The sequence below is a fragment of the Spodoptera frugiperda genome, chromosome 15 (assembly GCF_023101765.2).
Source record: "Spodoptera frugiperda isolate SF20-4 chromosome 15, AGI-APGP_CSIRO_Sfru_2.0, whole genome shotgun sequence".
Classification (NCBI taxonomy): Eukaryota; Metazoa; Arthropoda; class Insecta; order Lepidoptera; family Noctuidae; genus Spodoptera; species Spodoptera frugiperda.
The window spans coordinates 12,895,168-12,913,683 of NC_064226.1; the positions used below are offsets into that span (position 1 = coordinate 12,895,168).

General features: G+C 36.0%; 1 protein-coding gene and 1 long non-coding RNA gene across 4 annotated transcripts in view; one reads left to right on the plus strand and one right to left on the minus strand.

The window, feature by feature from the left end:
- The window catches only part of LOC118269428 (beta-arrestin-1), a 62,879-nt gene that overhangs the window by 37,906 nt on the left and 6,457 nt on the right, over nt 1–18,516 (minus strand). For 2 of the 3 annotated variants that reach the window (XM_035584572.2, XM_035584564.2), the window contains exon 2: nt 5,939–6,011. The gene's annotated coding sequence lies outside the window, so the exon portion shown is untranslated. Of the gene's footprint in view, nt 1–5,938; nt 6,012–9,593; nt 9,733–18,516 lie in introns of those variants that run through there. The other variant, XM_050698513.1, reaches the window with a different exon arrangement.
- Nucleotides 6,767–18,516, plus strand: part of LOC126911435 (uncharacterized) — a 71,960-nt gene continuing 60,210 nt past the window's right edge. Inside the window, exon 1 of the long non-coding RNA XR_007705979.1 lies at nt 6,767–6,933. This is a non-coding gene — a long non-coding RNA (uncharacterized LOC126911435). The remainder of the gene's footprint in view (nt 6,934–18,516) is intronic.

Genomic DNA, 18,516 nt, shown 5'->3' on the forward strand with positions numbered 1-18,516 from the left:
AACCAGGCAGATGTAGATAGCACTAAACACACGAGTCAATAATTTTACACCTACATTCCAAATTAATTGGTACGGGAGATAATGATGAAATGTGGGACGCCCACACATTACGATAATGCGGCATACATACAGGAATTTGTCCGATAAACACAGAGACGTATGTAGTTTTATCTGGCAAACTATAGAACAGTGTGAATAAATATCAGGGCGAAACTAAACGTTAGCGAAAACAGAATTCATGTGGCAAAGTTGTTCTTAAAAAGTAACATTCCCTTTTCATTTAAGACAAGCTTATGCGTCTTATGCAGAAGAGAAGCGAATCTGTAATTGCACATCAGTACCCTTAGTACGTGTTTGCTTTACGTTAAACGAAAACGAAAATGGCTAGTGCAAGTCAACTAACCAATCAGAGCGCCGTACGCGCTCTCAACGACACCAAAATTTTCTACTAATCTAATAATTTCAAAAATACTTGGTACCAATACTGGTCAATCCCTAAATAAAACCCACATGAGCCCTTTGCTTGGTAGTCACGTTAGTGACTAAGTACTTGAGGTAGTCTCTAGTTCCTCCTTCTCCCATCACTTTCCTTACTACAACACTACATACAGGAAGACATGGTCTTACTATATGAAGTTAATTAACTAAGAATTTTAACTCTGATTAAATTTCTCAATCTTCAGCTCATAATTTCTAATTACATTAAGGCAATATTTTCATCTAAATAGTCGTTATTACACGTAACATTAAGACATAAATACAAAATCAGATATTAAAGTTAATCAATATTCGAAAGACAGAGTACATTTTAATATCGATAATTGCGTTGTTTCAACTGAAAACTCTGTGGTTGCCGACCTCTGAACTAATTAATTGATTCGGACAGATAAATTCAATTAAACTGTGATAACTGTCGATCGGATTCGACACAGATTATTCGATATGTACATATTTAAGCTAATTTTAATGAACATTTTTCATTTGCTTTGGACCTCATTGGAGGGATTGTGAAAAAAGATCGAGTTTATGTGCACATAGATGTTATACCCACCCATATATTATTATGTTGTTGTCTTCTTAACTGTTAAATAAATAGTTAGAAAATATTTATCATATTCACTACCAAACCAGTCACATTAGTTAGACATTAGTTTATCCTACCGATCACTAGACGATCTAGTTTTCTTTCACTGATGATATAAAAACAATAAGCTTGTTTTATCAATATCCAATCTGGTTGTACATTATCTGAACATTATCGTTATCAATCTGTTTTGTACCAAAGCTTTTCAGAGGGTGATTTACATGAAAATATGAACCGGAGTTTGCCTAGTGGTCGAGATGAACCGTACAAAACATTTAACAAGAAAGGTCCTTATGTTTTGTTTACAATACAGAGACTTGATGCATTGACTGACGGACTTTGACGTGGCCCGTCAATCCTCGCCCGATCGCTTGAACTTATTACCCTTAGCATGGTCGTGTGCGCCGAGCTGAAAGCTTTTCCATTACACAACCAATGGTAATAAAAATGTACATCATATCCCATACTGTAATGGAAAGTTTAATGGATCTTTCATACCCGATACATGTACCACAGTGCCACTAAATTATTCACTTTGAACTCCACTTTCAATAACACAAATCTCTTGGAGGATGCTCTTAATATCTGAAGCGTTTAGTGTATAGTTGATTCTACATGCTATTTAAGAGCTATGCTGTAATAGTTATTAGTTTATTTATAGAAAAAGTGAACATAACTAACACATGCGTGTTCAATATTAATATCTGCCTAAGATGTTATTAGACTAAATACAGCAATACTGTTAAAAAAATGTCGTAGATTTTTTTTATTTGTGAATAGGTAGATACGTACATGACCTGTAACCGTAACCTCTTTTTCGATATAAGCACTCGCGAACACCCAACAACAAGACAATGTTATACTTAGCCTTGGAATATACTTTTAAAAACCCAATCTATCATACAACATACGCGTAACCTCCTTCAACATCAACTTTAATAATAAAAAGGATGTTTGTAAACCTGTCTGACGTCTGGAACATTAATAACAATTAAATGTTATTAGCAGTTAGCTATGTTTACACGATTCCACACAGACTCGTAAATTGATTCGTTTGAAACATACGCGATAGATAGCACAACGTAACCGTACATTAAAAACTATAGTTTATCATGTACAACGCATTAAAATCCATGTACTGATAGTAAATCAGTTATGTGCGGTAAATCAACTCGCTCTGTCTTTCAATAAAACAGTTTACACGTTTGGCAACGTGCCTAGGTTTACGAAACAATATCTGGGGGCACGGCAGTGCCCCCGCCAAGTCGAGCAAAAAAAGCGGCACGGCCGTACCATCCTTTTCTCGAAGCAATTCGGGCCTTTTTCGACCCCCTATAATTCGGTTGTGGATAAAGCAAGAAACCTGAATCTTCAGTAACTAATCCGGCATTGTATAAACACGGAATATTTAAAATTTCAGTCAATTTGAACCAGTAGTTTAAGAATGACAACTTGTTAAAGTTTCTAAATTTTGTCACTCACTGACTCACCGATCATCAAAAGTCCAAGGCACTTCTAGCAGACTTAGAAGCTTCATATTTGGAATACATATAGAGTTTAGTGTCTTAATCATGGGAAAACTTAAATATTTTGTAATTTCGGTCCAGTTTTCCAAATACACCAACTGCATCAATAACTTTGTAATCCCATATAAATATATGGGATTACAAAGTTATTTATGCAGTTGGTGGTTGGTGGTGGTTATAAATTTAATAGGTGTAGATAGGTACCTACCATATGAGGCAAGGGAGTATAGGGTGGGTAAGGGTGTGTTTAGCCCATGAAACTGAACAACATTATTACTAAAAGAGGAAGACTACATATAAAAATAAGAAAATATCATAAGACCTTTAACAAAATTCGTTAGAAGTAGATGGTATCAAAAGGAAAGGCTCTACAAAAAGAAGTGAGATCCCATCAAAAACATCCTGTAAAAAACCCAAGTCTCGCAGCTCAGTCTTTCTACCGTCAAAAGTTGTGAGATCCATGTAATACCAAGTCGGTAAATCTATTTAGTGTCTACTTGAAGGACCTTCTGTCTTAAGTTATTACATAAGTTATTATCATGCCAATATTAAAAATATTTAACGTTTTAAACAAATAGATCGACTTGGACATCGCATGAAAACAAAATGAATATTACAATATTATATTAGATTCTTTAGTCTCTCGCGCCTCACGCGATTGAAACTCTCGTTCCTGTTGGTCGCTGGCCCGTCATGCTGTGTAGTGTGATACATACTAATAATCAAATCAAGCGATGTCCAAGTCGATCTATTTGTTTAAAACGTTAAATATTTTTAATATTGGCATGATAATAACTTATGTAATAACTTAAGACAGAAGGTCCTTCAAGTAGACACTAAATAGATTTACCGACTTGGTATTACATGGATCTCACAACTTTTGACGGTAGAAAGACTGAGCTGCGAGACTTGGGTTTTTTACAGGATGTTTTTGATGGGATCTCTTACTTTCCTAACACGGTGCGCAGTCGAGCAAAAATATTAAAAGAGCTCTAATTGGTCGAAAATAAAAGGATTAAAGCCTAAAAGCAAACACAAAAAGTTGAAAGCCGTTTAAATCAATTTGTGTTGGGACAATGTGAGTAGTATAAGCTGGGTGAAATGTCAACGTCAGACTAAGAAAAACAACATTAATAAGTTGAGAATGGTTAAGCTCGTCACCGGTAGCCGGTCAAACCATCGTGAATCGTGAACATATAACAAACAAATGGCGGGTGGGTTATACATGAACGATGGAAATTGTTTCCAGTCTCTCCAGTAGATGGAACGTGGTGTGGAAAGAATGTGGCACAACTTTAGCCCACCACAATTCAAAATATTTTACCACAATACGTAATGTTCTATTTGAAACACGCACCTAAACAAATTCAGATTAGAAACGGTTTGGGTATTACATATCAAATGTTATGATGCCATGAAAGCAACTTCTAGAACTTACTAACGATTCTTCGTTAGTTTTAATTGTTTTAACTGTTGCAATATAAATGCTTTGAACTGTTGTACAAATATGTAATTGGTAAATCTATCTAACTACATAAACGTCATAAAAAGTCCGGAGAAAATTCACCGTTGACGTCTTAATAACGTCAGTCGTTATAAGGATAGGAAAAAGTTGGAAAAATAAAAATAAAATGTTCAATACATCTTCCCTGTAAATAATCCGCGTAGAAACTCTCCCAACTCCCGCCAACGGAAAAACAATTTTAAGGAATAAACGCAAAGTAATCATAAAAGTTTCACCTTGATGAATAAGTATTGATTTCAGGAAATTTTTGGGATAATGTAACCAGGCCTATGTCCAAAAATCTTTTTGAACATGCGAGTAGATTTGCAAGCAAGTTTAAAAAAAAATATTTGTCATGTAACCTCACGTCAACAAGCCGGTAGACGACCCGACGGATCACCTGATGGTAAGCAATCGCCGCCGCCCATGGACACTTGAAACACTAAAGGCGTTACAAGTGCGTTGCCGGCCTTTTGGATTTTAGGAATTTAGGGGTTGTTGAGGAATCCAGGAATTAAGAAGATTGGGAAGGGGGAATTAGGCTTCCGGTAACCTCACTCACACAACGCAAGCGTTGTTTCACGTCGGTTTTCTGTGAAGCCGTGGTATCAATCCGGTCGAGCCGGCCCGTTCGTGCCGAAGCATGGCACTCCCACACACGAAATTGAAGTATCGGGTGTCCCAACAAGAACGCAAGATTTAAATTTGGCGGCATTCGAAGTGTCATTGTTTGACATTTGAACACCTGTTATTATTTGTTAGTATAAGGTACGAGGTTAGTAAAAATGGAGCGCTACACGATTGAAAATGAGGCAGGTCAAGCGCAAACAGTCAATTATGGTGTTCGGTATCGTAAAATGATAACTAGTTTTTTCGTACCTCGAATTAAAGAAATGGATTTGGAGGGCATGTGGTTTCAACAAGATGACGCCACATGTCATACAGCCAGAGAAACATTTGAATTGTTGCATCAGTCATGTCCCGGTCGTGTTATTTCACGTTTTGGCGACCAGAATTGGCCGCCTAGATCTTGTGATTTATCAACATTAGACTTTTTTTCTTTGGGGATTCTTAAAGTCGATGGTTTATGCGAATAAGCCGACGACGACTCAAGCCTTAAATAGGAAATTGGACGCAGTATTAATAAAATACCGTAGCATTTATGCAAAACGGTCATTGAAAATTTCATTAAAAGATCGCGTATGTACCAGCAAAGCCGCGGCAGCCATCTGCCCGATGTATTGTTCCATAGATAACCTCGTCCTCTCTACTTTACGAAATTATAAAGTTTTCACCATTTTTTAAAAAATATCTGCGTTTTATTTCAAATTTAAATCTTGCGTTCTTGTTGGGACACCCTATATTTGCACAAAACCAGGTTTATTGTCAATGTTTGTACGAGATGCCATATAACCATAGTTTTCGTAGCACAATGTGCAGTAAGGTAGCACGATGTATGGTGCACATGGCATGGATCACATTTGCACGTTTTGTAAACATTGCACATGAATAACAGGCCACTACATCAAGTGATTATGTGCTGCGACTCGACTGTAAACATCGTAACCGTACAACATAAGTACCTACTTTACATGCACGAGAATAAAGGCTATGAATAACGATATCCATATAGATATTCAGAAATCTACCCTGGGCAGATACACAATAAAATTTGTAAAAGCATAGAAGCAAATTTTTCTCTTTTTAAATATCTCTTTAGAAGTTGCTGATATAACGCAGGCAACATTTGCATTCAAGAAATAAAACAGTTATACGGTTTTATCGACAACTAAAGCGAGAATTTCTCTTCTATTGAACACTTACGTTTTAAGGTGCGGATAGGCGGCGCGGTGCTCGCGCAATGTAGTACAGACTCGTGTGGAGCTCGTGCATCAACCTGTGAACAATAACCAGACTATATAACACTGTACCTTGATGACAAATTCCTTTTGAAAACGCTAACCTACGTCAGACCCACCTTGGGCAGTCAGCCATGCTATCAACCTTGCTAACGAGTTATCTTTTCATCACAAAGTGAGTTATTTTAGCAGAACACGTAGGAGAGAGTGGATCATCTTCTAGTTTCTCACTAATCCAATTTATGTCTAACGCTAAAATTACTCAGTACTTATGTCAATCGTCTTAATTAAGATCTGAGGTCCACGACAAAAATAGATTCATCTATTACGTCAAATACAGGGCCCGAATTAGGTAGGTATTATTCTTGTAGGTGTTGTGTTTTTCACATAGAGCGTAAATCTCTTTTACTATTTCCTTCAAACATGATTTCAACCTGATAAGACATACCTACAATTATACGATATACGGTTGTACACACCTGTGAAGTGCAAAAGACCAATTAAATATGAATAAACGGATATTATGTATTTAATGACCTACAATGACGTCTTATCTTACACGTCTATTGCGAAATGCATCTGTACTGTACATACCCTAATGACGGAGTTAGCAAACATAGTACATATTTACATTTGGGGGCACGGCAGTGTCGAGCGCAAAGGAAACACTGCCGTACGTACTGTTGAAGAAATCTCAGCTAGTCTCAGCTAAAGCCATCTTACAAAAAGAAAAGAAATCCCACTAATTATATCTAACAATAAGGAAATCGCAATAAGGAACCGTTGACTTGTTACGAATTTGTCTGGATATCATCACTTTTTAAAGATAAACAAGCAGCTCCATCGAGTCTTGGCTAGTTTTTTACAGAATGTTTTTGGTGGGATAATCTATTATATAAAAATAAGTCGGGTTTTCCTTCCTGACGCTATAACTCCAGAACGCACGAACCGATTTCCAAGGTTTTGCATTCGTTGGGAAGATCACGGGCTCCGTGTGGTTTATAGCAAAGAAAATTCGGGAAAACTTCAAGTGAAAAGCAGGAAAACCGGACAACCTAAACCTACTAAAAATATAACATCTAGGAAGTCAAATAAAGAAACTTTATGTTAAAATGTAATTGAGGACACAATATTACAGTATTTCACTGTTTATTCAAAAGAACTCGTAGGTAATTGGGGGAAACACAGACTAACATTTTCGTATAACGTAATAATAAACTGTATTTTTAAAACAGATAGTAATTAATTTTCATTTATATGAAAGCTTTATTTATAGCAGTATAAAGTATATTTTATTAAAAACGACAAAGTATTATAATTATTTTGACGGTCTTCAATCCATAATACTGTATGGAGCAGATGGGAGTTTCACAATTATGTGGGAGTCAATTTATTGATAACACACAGGTAATGCTTTGTATAATTAGACTATTTTCCTTGAAACGCTACGAGTAATTTTTCACCATCAAATCAAAATAAACTCGTTTTCTCGGAATAACAGCATAAAAATATAATTTCAAGCTGAAACTTTCTCCAGACTGCTTGATATAATAATGAAATGATCGGTAAACTGAAAAGATAATTTATTTTGATGAAAAGCTCAAACATTTACCATTAAACAGTGAAAAAATGGCAGCGTATGTTGACAAATTTATTCTTTAATTATTTCACTAAGTGGTTGGCTGTTAATTAGTAGAAAAAAGTTAGCCGACCGACTTACACTTCAGCAATATTTGGGCGGCCTTTATCTTTCCAGAAGAACGTAATTAATTCTGGAGTTATCAACCAGCAGGTTTAATTAAAACTTCACAGGTGTATGAGCGAGCCCGGATCGGGCTACTTATCTAAGAGGCTAACGAACGATCTCTTTGGCGGGCCTCTATATAACATACGATACTCCTAACTTTTTATTATTAGATTTCCTTTCAGTAATCAGTACGAGATGAAGCTTTTACCAGGAAAACCAATAACCGGCCTCCTTTCTGATAAGGAATGCCTACTAAACGTTGCCATGTCGCGTCGCGTCGCACGGTACGTTTTGGGCACAGCATAAATAATATTATTATTATGAGTAACGTGCGAAACGTTATAACTTTCATATACATACATTTATTTGAGGAACACTTTCATTACTGCAAGAGCGGTTTTATGAAGAAATATTCGTGTTCATTTTTATTGCCTTTTTCATTTTGTGCAAATAAATATAACTTGTTTCATAAAGTGAACATTAAGGAATGTAAGGGTTTTTATTAGAGTAAAAATAAAATATCTGGTTCTAAGATCTAGCTTTAGCATCCAAGCTAAGGAGGAGGAAGCGGGGCGCATAAAGGAACAAACCTTCTTACGCCCCAGCCGTCACGGGAGACAAACCGGACATCCGGACGGCCACTGAAGGCACAGGCCTGCGGATGGCGAGCAACTGTAGCTCGCCGCCCGACCGATCAAACCATTGCGAAAGGAATTGGATCCACAAAGGAGGCATGCGAAATAAATACTTAAAAAAATGTGGACTACGGACCAATGACTCCGCTCAAGGTCAACGTAAATTATTCTTTTTAAACCCCTATTTCGTCCCTAGACACAAAAATACCAGTTATAGACATATATGTAGGTATATAGTTATAGTTATACAAACAAAAAAAAATATCGGCGCCATGGCGTTGCCTTGAAAACTTGAATACACCAAAAACTTCCCTACGCATTGACGTCATTAGCAGTTCGAAATTTGAATAACCGGTTGCAATATCAGAGTTACCCATCCTAAAATTAAAATTTAAAATATTATGTAAAGGATTCATAACTTTTAACACGTAAAATATTAGAACCTTTACAGTGCCTGTATTATCTAGTACGCACTACGCAGATACAAATGTCTAAAGTTCGACCTCCCACGTATTGACGGATCGCATTTGCGATCGCTTCCACACGCAGTTCACGCACACCAAATGCATAAGAAAACGACCTCGCCGGATAAACACCACTGACGCAAGCAACTAGGTAGATCATTTAAATTGTATGCACACTGCACTCTGCTCAAGGATACCTACGCATGAAAGGATAAATGGTGATATTTTTCTGTTAGAATGTCGCAACAGGTAACAAGCAGCACACAGGCAGGTACCGAGGTATCTATTGTATTGTAGCGGCAAAGCACTTACTTCCCCGTCATTATAAATAAGGACCATGATATTTAAGCTAACCAGCTTAAGTACGTTAACATGAATTGAGGTGATTAGGTCGTTACAATGACTTTGACAAATGTTTTAGAATTATCCTCTAGTCTATCAAAGTCTAATTTACGTATATTATATACAATTCCGTAATTTGAAATGTCACACAGCCGACAAATATTCATTACAACGATGATTAATTGTTCTAGGAACCTCATGTTTTAGAATTTGAGAATATTCAAACAGACGTCAAACGGGTATTTATTATACAAGGGGAATGAGGATATTCCAACTCTTCAGCTGGAAGTAATTTTCAGATAAGGGCTATGAATGAAAATGAAGCTATCAAAGGTTTGAATTATTGGATTTGGCAAGCATTTTAATATTTAATGAAGTAGAATGTCAACGAACTTACCAAATGAAATTGTTATAATTATAATAAAGTAGTACCTATACGTGTTGGTTCCGTACTTGGTCCTCGGGTCCGCAAAATGTCTCTCGATATGGTGTAGGTAGCAAACAATCAAAGAACTATCAAGCCATAGTGCGCACGTAGCGCGGTGTAACTGCGCAACACGCGCAGTCGCCGGCATTTATCAACAGCCGGCCGTATGCACTGCATCGCGGAGATAACAATACTTAATATTCTATGAATATACATTACGATAAATGTTATTAGGCCATCTGTATGTATATTGTTTCATTATAGACCATGTTTCCAGTGTGGTCCACGTGTACGATGCCTGTAAGGCCAGGAATCTTATTTTTAGTTATGAATCCGATAATCTAAATCTCGTAATACTTTAATATTTCAAAGGATCAAGTTTCAGCGACGGCTTAAGATTAATAAGCCGAGTATTGGTATTTAATATAATACATACCTTAAATCTCTTTGATAATATTAGTTCTAAAAATACTATAGAATAATATTACCAAGGAACGATCCTTTAATAAAATTGGCAAGGGTAAATAGAAGACTAAAATGAGTTCACAAGGGGAGGGCGCCCCGAGTAATGCCTGTAGAGAAACAGTGAGCAGTGCTTCTAATTCAATATGAATAATGAAATAAAGAGAAGGTCGGCGTCACTATATTGTTGTATACCTATTATCGATAGTGGGTCGTTATTTACCATAACATTAATTGTTCAAAGGACATTGAATAAGGACAATTCTATCACAAGGTGTGTCACATTTACTTATTGCTTGTTTCAAGGGAAATTCAGGATTGGTAAGAGTGCTATTTGCTTCAATGCCACATCGTTTAAGCTAACACTTGGTCTTCAATTTACATTGTGATACTTAGAAGCTTTTCGACAAAAAAAAAACATTTTAATAAAACCAACAGAGGCCGGTTGTATTAATTATGTAGTCAAGCTCCGTCAAATTTGCACGGGGGTCACTTCTAAAGAAAACAGCTACCTGACACGCATACCTCACACTTGTAAAAGGACCTTCGTAGTACAATTTGAGTAAATGCTTATTAAAACGCCGAAAAGGACAATGCTTGTTTCGGAACACAGTATTACATAAGTTCCATGGCGCTTTACCTGACTAAATACATCATCGATATATTTTGTCTACACGGTCAAAGAGACATAACATGGACTCACGTTGATGTTGAATACAGCCCCAGACGCTATCGCGCCTGATTGTCAAGAGAGGATCTCATCATCCATCACATACAGAAAAAATATTGTTTGGTAAGTTTTTAATGAAGTACATAACAGAGCCAGAGGATTGTGTTATTGTATGTATATTCGTGGACAATGAGTATTCAGAATTCAGAGGACGATGTGATTCTGGTCGCTCGTGTTCGTACATGAATTATGTATGTACGGTGCAATCAGTGGCGTCGGTAACGACAAATTACTCCACGTATATCAGGACAATGGTATCGGGCGGTATCGCTAATGTATAATGTACGTTCATGCCGCTGATGATAATGCACAACGCACTGTTGATTTAGTCCCAACATTTAATGCGATAAAGTATCGCAGTTTTACAATAATTGATCGTAGGGAAATTATGTAATTGGCTAAGGCTGTCGTTAATGGTGCGGTCAAAATATCGCTCTTTGAAGTTTAAACCCGCTTCTAGATAACACAGAAAGCAAGTAGGTGTATCTCACGAATTTAATTTCAGATAATTTTCGGCTACTTCCATTATAATGTCGATGAATTATTGTGATTGGAAAGTACATGATAGAATTAATTCCGCTCGAATCGTTTTCAAGTACATAATTGATTTTCTCATCATTGAACCACGTCAAAGTGTTGGGTTAGCCAACAGATTAGGGATAGAAATGTTATTTTAGAAGTGGGTCGTGGTGTGGTGAGGAAAACAAACGGGAATATAGAGCAAAAACATGTTCTATGTCAAAATATTTGACGTATTACGTGTAAGCTTGCGTTTCAATTCAAATATTTCTATTAATTTCACTTTTGTAACTCTTCGCGTTGTTATTTATGTATGTTACGGATTATTAATTTGTCGTAAATAACTTTAGCTAATTACAAAGAAGATATATTTATAACAATTAAAATAAATATTTTGTTGTCTATGAAATTCAATGACCATTGTTGTAATGATTAACCTAATTAATACTACTATTACAACGTAAATAAATACATATATCCATAACTATTATCTGTCTATCTATGTATATTACGACAATGTTGAACGCTGTACAAAAACATCCAACGTAATCCAAAGAAATGATGACTATATTTCTCCATCTCCAGTCTAGCCTTTAACGCTAAGAACATCAAATTCTCGTTTATATCAATGTGTATAGTTTGTCGTAAAATGGCAAATATTTGACTTTTCTTACGGTTTTATCAAGTTCATGTTAGTAACCATTTATACAGATAGACATGTTTCAAACAGCTTACGCATTAGAAGGATATTGTTTAGGTTCATTCAATGGCATTGTTGTTTAACAGACAGGTGCAACTAGTGAAAGCCTTTACAGAACTTCTCACTCAAATAAACACCTCTCCAGTAATTGGCCCTATCGTCCTCATCTGTTACAAATTAACTAAACAATAATTGTACGGAAAATGATATACTTAATGAAACAGTATTAAAGATAAATCGGTATTTTTGGGTTATTCCGTGAATCCCTCATAATCCATAGACGCCCAGGCGATCGTCATAATCCGGGTAGCCATTATCACGCTGACGATATTTGCACGACCGAATGAATGTAGTTAATGAATACTCCATTATGGTCGGGGGAGTTAATCCAACTTTTTTAACAGATATCTCTTTTTGACTTATCTTGGCTTTACGTTAACTCTAAATATATGATCTCATGTCCCCGTAACGTAACTTTGTGCTTAAAATGTAAATTTTCAAATAGGCACTTTGTTTATACGACGGTGTTGATGGTCTCCAATCACAAATAACAACATAACCCACTCCCCAACCCCCGTTTGTTACTCGTTTTCTTACCGTTTCAAACAGATCAGATCAATTAATATATTTTTATAAGTAAACAAGCATGATAAGTAAAAAAATGTAGTCAGACAAAAATAGCGTCGACAGATGGCGCTAAATGGGCAGGTGCGCGCGCGCCGGTCGTGTCAAGGCTCATCTTTTTATGGTCAAGGTTGTCCCCATAGATGTTTTATGAACGTTTATTTGACTCAATTAGTAGGTCTGTTGTTATTCGTAATAATTATAATTGTAAATAGCGCTCACATACCTACCGACACTTGATACTGCTTAATTGGGTATTTTAATGAATTAATTTTAATTGTGTACGCCCCTACTACATTGTTTCTCTCCTATGACCAAACATATTTTGTCCTCATCGTTTTATGACGTTCAAACGTACTAAATAATCTATATATAGAACAATGGGATATTGCCATAAAAACTATTTTTTAGGTTTTTTAGTATACTTATTTTATAATTTATAGTGGACTGAAACGGGTGCGTGGAGAATATTTAGATAGACACTAACCCCATTTTGGTGTCCATCTCATTACTTGAGCTACACTTGAAGTATACGTGTAAGGTTTGAGTACCGTACTAGATCATCGCAGACACAATACATACAAGTAAGACGGGTTCACGTCTTGTTACGAATACAAGTGAAACGGGTCGCAAACAATTTGCTCGAGTCCTTCCGTGCTCAGCTCACTTGCTCTTTTTGTGAGCCTGATACCTATTATCTTGATTTTTAACTTAAAGTAGGTATATTTTCTTTAATATTAAACGTGTATTTCTTGATGATTTAGTAAGTAAATAAAAAATATTATAGTGAATTTTCGGTTATTGATCAGTGGCTCTTCATATCTCCTTCGACGTAAATTTATCTCAAGCTTTCACAGTGGTATTTATTGGACAGTGGTGTAGTCTTGGGTATTTTCTTTTTATTTCGTAACCATTTTTTTTCTGCCGACCATGGACCACCACCGGGGTTGGGAACCAGTGATTTAGTTCAACTACCCCCAAAAGCAACATAATTAAACACTACCTGTAATTAAGATACGTTTTTCCTTTAATCAAGTAAGCAGTTCATCACGGTCGAAGACAGCAGTCTTGTCCATATTTCTCTTCGATTCAATTCGATGTCATCGAGTCACAGAATGTATGTACTATGTACAGTACATATTCAAAGCAAATTCTAAATCCGCAAAAGCAATAACGATAACCCCGCGTTTTATTGCTCAATTCTATTCCCAAAGTTCCTCGTTTTGGCTTTACCAAATAAGACAAGCAAGGAAAATGGACTGTATTTGGACAGATATATTTATCAGTTGTTTTCAACAAAATAACATGGAATTGTAAATATTCTATTCATAGCCTTAGTTTAGCTTATTGTTTTAAAATACTGTTTAGGTATTCACAACAACTGAGTTTTAAGTCCAATGAAGCCGTGTTTTACACGAGTTGCGTTTTTTTTTTTCATTTTGGCGCCTCAGCTTTCTTTGGTAGGTTTCGTAAAAACCAAAATGTTCCCTGTAAAGAAGTGCGTTGATATTGAAAGTGTGCCGCTGTAACGTGAGCTGTCAGGTCAGGTGCGATCAATACACAAGTAGCTACTGTCCCGAATCCTAAATACATAACAAACTTTCAAGAGGAACTACAAGACTTGGGCTCTTGTTTTCTACCAATTCCGCTCAATGCAACAGTCTAAACACTGATGACACCATTTCATTCTTTTTCTCCCTTTTTGTCCTACGTACCCGCTAGTTTTTTCGCGCGGTTTCAACCGCTCTGCCATGCCGTAGCGTTTTATAGTCATACGCTCTGCTCTGTTCCTTTTGATTGTACCGTGATCTTTTATAGCCTATAGCCATACTCAATAAATGATCTATCCAACACAAAAATAATAATTGAAATCGAACTAGTAGTTCCATAAAAAAATAAACTCTACAGCCTTATATTAAGTGTAGATGTAGATTAATAATTAAAAATATAAATATACATTAGAAACACAGAATTTATTTTATTTTTTTATGGGCGGCGCTGATCGCTTACCATCAGGTGACTCGTTTGATCGTTTGCCTCCTATTCCATAAAAAAAATGACTCACATTAAAATTGGTACATAATTATTGTTCATCAAATTCAAAAAATAAATAAAACAGAAATGTAGGACAAAACACATGAAATCAAAATGTCTTCATTCCCACGACACAATAAGTTAAGAAGTAGATCAAAAGAAACTGCCCCAATCATAGTACCAACGTATAGGGTAACAATTTATATGAAGGTTATATGAAACAAAACTGCCTTTGTACAATAAACAATTTACGGGGATCGAATGTGCCATAACACATTATGTCGACGGTTTATGTACAGAAAGGGTAATAAAAAGCTTTTGTGCCACTTTCATGCACACAGCCATAGCCCAAAGAAAAACGAGATGGATTATTCTATTTCGAGGCAGTATTTGATAATGTCTTGACCCTGAACGATAAAATAAAACGGAGGAAAATTAAATTTAATGGGGATGCCGTGAATAACATCTTCAGGCTTCGAGAATATTATTATTAACTGTTATAAATAAAACGACTTTCTTTAGTGCTTTACGGTCAAGTAGGCTTAATATTTATTGCGGTTGTCACTTACTTAGTAAGTAATTTAAAGGTTAAAGGTACCTTTTTTTCGTCACAATTAATCACCTGTGAAGAACTAGGAATTAAGTGGTCCAAATGCCAGACATAAACCAAAATCTCTTAATACTAACTATATTGTTTTCTTGAAAACCATCGTCACCGTCTTTCGTCATCTTACTCCTGCAATTAGGATCCAATTAAAATGTTATACAGCTCTTTAATATACAAAACTTAATTTTAACTTCCAGAAACCTTTTGAGGTTCCAGAAAGATATTATATCGGTGACGGTTATAAGATAGAACATAAATTACTTAAGTATTCTCTATTCTTGCGTGAACGAGTCACTGGATCGAGAAATTAGGTACTTTGTATTTATTTTAGTCAATAACGGCATGGCTTTTTTTTTCTGAGGGAGAAAAATAATCCAATGGCTTCTCTCTCCTTAGGCAAGGCGAGAGGAAGTGTCAGACTCTTATTGACCAAAAACCAACCTGATAGGAGTCTGCAGCTCCAGGTCGGTATCAGCCATACTGTGGTGGTTTGATGGCTCTTCGAGCACCGTACGCACGGATCTTTTTCTGGTCCGGTGGCGAGCAACCCTCAACGCATATTGCACGAGCATTTATAAGAGGGCTCAGATATAAAAACACTATTAGTTATTTATATTACAGCACTCAAAACCAGTTATCAAAGCTCCACAAAATGCAACGTTTACTTTAGTACATGAAACAGTTCTTATCTGCTGGTCACTATCAGAGGAAGCGGTAGATAAATACTATTATGTACAAGCAAACATCACCAAAACGTGCGTGATTCTTGTTTTACAGGAAAATTAAGGTATGTAGTGAAAAGTTACGCTTGGGGAGTTATCTCAGTTAACCAAAGGACAGATGACAAGAAGCAACGACGTTGATAGGCACAAGGGAATCAGAGTAGACACTCCTTCTACGAAGTGTATATAAGTTTGTTATTTTCCAAGAAAATAACATCGAGTGACAACGTTATTTTTAGATACAATAAGCAGAGAAATATTAGCAAGCTTTAAACGTAAGTCTTTATTTTAAAAATCAGAGTTGTTTTACGCCGTCATCAATCAAAGATAAGTAGGTATTTGCAGTTTTAAAGAAACTTTGATAAATACCAGATATCAAATCTTCATACCTCAGTTATTGATAGATACCTATATCATAAAGATATTTTAGACCGATCACGAAGGCCAAAAGCAATGAAAATGTCTGAAACAACATCACTATTTCGGTACACGATATTAAAAGTATAGATGAATACAGAGAGCTACCGTTTGAGAAATGATTATATCACTACTAGGTACTATCTATTATTATATAAAAATAAGTCGGGTTTTCCTTCCCGACACTATAACTCCAGAACGCACGAACCGATTTGCACGGTTTCGCATTCGTTGGAAAGGTGAGTTTTACAGCAAAGAAAATTCAACAGGGAAAATCATGCGAAACGGAGTTCGCCGAGTTTGCTAGTTTAATTATAATAACGCTATATTAAACCAGCGATACGAGATCTTATTAGGAAAGGTTGAAGAAGTATCCGTTGGAAACAAAGATCTGAAGAAGTTCTGGGTGGGTTTGACTAGGATGGAACATTGTGTGCTTGTAAATTAACCCACTAACAACACAAGGGAAATCTAACCCAGTAAAACAAAAATATATGTATATAGTACAGATTTTTATCACCAAACGACTTTAGATTTAATTGCTAACTTTCTTAATATAATTTACATATCAAATAATTCGAAAAGGATTTAGGTACACATTGCGTGGTAGATAGACACGTGTATAGAACGCACAGACTACAGAGCCACAGACAGTAAACACACGCGGCACGCCCCTGACTGACGTTCACAGGAAAACGCAAAGCTTACCGCCCTAAACAAACTTACCGTTTATCTGAAACGCAAAGAAATACCAACTACATACTTATAGACCGAGGATTATTCACAGTTACATGGTTTTTTTTTAAGGGGATAAATCATCCAATGACTTCTCCCGCCTTGGACGAGGCGAGAGGGAGTTTCAGACTCTTACTGACTAAAAACCACCCCGTTCCTACTCCTGCTTTTCGAGCCGGAGCCCCGGTAAACCGGGTGAGAAAAGTGTTTCTGCCATAAGTTTTTGGTTAAGATAATTTCGTGTTGAGATAGCCGTTTTTTAACCGATTTCAAAACCGAAGGGGGTTCTCTGTTTGACCTGTATGTATTTACGAATGGTTGTTTAACCGACTTCGAACCGATTTTGAAAGAAGACTGTAGTCAGCATTTTTAATCGATTCCTGAAAATTATGTAATAAAATTATTTTTTAATTAAAAAAGTGTTTTTTTTTATATCTACAAGTACTGTAATTTTGCCATTTCTACACTTTATATAAATTCAATCCTGTTCAATGTGAAAATCTAACATGAAAACGAAGAATTTACGAAAAAATCTATCTCCGGTTAACAAATTGCAAGTTGGAACTCGAAATTCAATTTAAAGTGTAGTAACACAGCACATAAAATTCACCTACATACTAACGTTGGGACTAATTCATCTAGTTCCGCTGTTCAATAATGAATAACACGCCAATGAATTAAACTTTTTAATCCTTCTTTCTGGTCCATGATACAGAAGATTAGAGAATACAGACAAGCAACCTTTATGACCTGAGCTTATTTGAAAAGCAGTAGTCCTGTTCATACCTTTAGATCCTTTATTTAGTCCCAATTCCATAGTTCTAAAACGACACACCAAACTACGTGTGACGCATTAGCTAAATGGTTAACGTTTTGATACCTTTTATCTAATCTAGACGTTCCTGGAGTACTTACCTACTTCAAACGTACTTAACCAACACGTTGAGTGATCATTCACTTCTTCAGATAAAATTTTTATTTTATAAACAGTTCTGTTCTGAGTTCTGACACCATTGGCAGTTCTAGTTTCTTTACTGATGCGGAATAACTACTACTGCGCAATATTGCAATGGTCTATAAAAATATAATGATAAACCTTTCTTTCCGATTCAACTATTCTCTATTACCCATATCTCCGATGTTGTAGGTTAAATAAACGAGAGTTTCATGTTTTTATATTTCTAAATAAATGAATTGTATAGTTAAGTTTTATGGTTTTTATCCTGAAGCAAGTACAAAGAGGTGAGATTATAATGTGATTGTGCACTGTGACAAAACAAATAGGCCCTACCCAATGATATTATAAGTAAAAAGTTGTACGTAGATCGGTTCTAAGCGCTCAGAAAGTGGTACAATAAAATGTAGACAATTGGCAACC